The sequence below is a fragment of the Palaemon carinicauda genome, chromosome 9 (genome assembly GCF_036898095.1).
Source record: "Palaemon carinicauda isolate YSFRI2023 chromosome 9, ASM3689809v2, whole genome shotgun sequence".
Taxonomy (NCBI): domain Eukaryota; kingdom Metazoa; phylum Arthropoda; class Malacostraca; order Decapoda; family Palaemonidae; genus Palaemon; species Palaemon carinicauda.
The window spans coordinates 92,740,476-92,742,199 of record NC_090733.1 but is presented as its reverse complement, the minus strand read 5'-3'; positions in this window follow the sequence as shown (position 1 = coordinate 92,742,199).

The following is a 1,724-nucleotide window of genomic DNA, read 5'->3' as shown; positions in this document are numbered from 1 at the left end:
GGAGATGTTTAACTCTGTTGTTTTTATAGAATAAATACTTTAAAGCTAATAAGATGTATTCTGTTATCCAGTTACACACATCTGAAACAACACATACTCAATGTGTGCTTATAAAAGTAGCACACCAATAAATGGTGGCAGCGGTTAAACTCTAAGAATTAGAGAAAGATCTTCAAGACTTCAAAATAAAAGCTGTAAAACCAGAGAAAGATCTTCAAGACTTCAAAATAAAAGCTGTAAAACCAGAGAAAGATCTTCAAGAACTCAACATTATCTACATGAATCTACAATTTTAACTAAGTATTATAGTCCAACGGAACAGTTAACATTAACGAATGTTATGAATACAAAATGAATCTTCAATCAACATCCTAGGAAACCCAAGGACTGGCGTTCAACAATTGCAAAACATACCCAGGAAGCACTACATTCAACAAGAAACTCGAACGAGACATCGCTAACAAAACATCGAGAGAGAGAGAGAGGACATGTCGACATCACACAGACCCATATATAAGCTAAGTACAAATTTTTGAATTCATTCCAGTTTGGGCAGTGAAGTGTAGTTATCACGAGTCGTTAGTCGATTATTACTGGGGTGTGTGAATTGCTAATCTTTGTTAAAGGAAACTGTGTTTAACTCCGAATTCTCATTTAGAATTTTTCTCTCTTTGTGCTAATTCCTTTTTCTTTCAGAAATTCTCGGGAAATGTTTTCGGATTAGTAACATTGTTTGGGGAATTTTGTTATACATATGCGTTTACGCAGTGGGCGTCTGTACTCATATAGATATTTTGATAGAATTGCAAGGGGTCGAAGAGATAGGAAAAAAAATACAGCAGTCATGACTCCCCCTGTGAGCCCTTCCCCTGGACCTAGTGGTGTAGGCCAGACTAATCCTCCTCCAATTGTGACGCTTGTAAATGCCAGGTCAGCAATCCTTCCTTTTCAGGGTCGAGTCAACGGGTTCTTGCCACAAAATGTGGAGTCATGGATTTCATCCGTCGATGCCCATTTAAATGCCAAACAAATCTTAGACCCTTTTGTACAATTACAAGAAGCTAAAAGTTTTATAGATTTTTCTAAGGGGGATGCGAGTACGTATTTAAGAGGTGTTTCATTTCAAGAAGCAGTTACCTGGGATGATTTCAAACTTAGGTTACGCGCGATCTATGGGGGTGAGGAAGCCTTGGATGTAGTATTAACGTTACAAAATACACTTAATCAAGCCACTATGAATCGGCTTAATGTTATTGAGAGAGCAGCTCTCATAGCTGATAGGCTTAACGAATATCAGGACATTTTAGGTCATTCCACTTGGGTTACTAACGATAACATCTCCGTGAAAGATTTTTTACGATTAATGTATTTAACTTGCATGACACTTATGTTGCCTGAAGCTTTAGTGTGGTGTTTTGATAAGAAGTTAACGCCTGCAAGTACGGAATTGGATGTCTATAAACAGATAAAGAAACACATGTCCAAGTGTCCAGATCTCGATCCCGTGTTAACTCAAGTTTTTGCAAAGACTGAAACAAAGCCACAAACAGTGAACGTAGTTAGCAGTCCAGTAGCGGGAATGACGTGTTATAACTGCAAACGTCAAGGTCACTTAAGCGCAGACTGCAGAACGAGATTTTGCTCGATTCACAACACTGCAACGCATTCATATAGTCAATGTTACTCGCGTCAGACAAAACAATATCCAAGAAATACACAGTCAA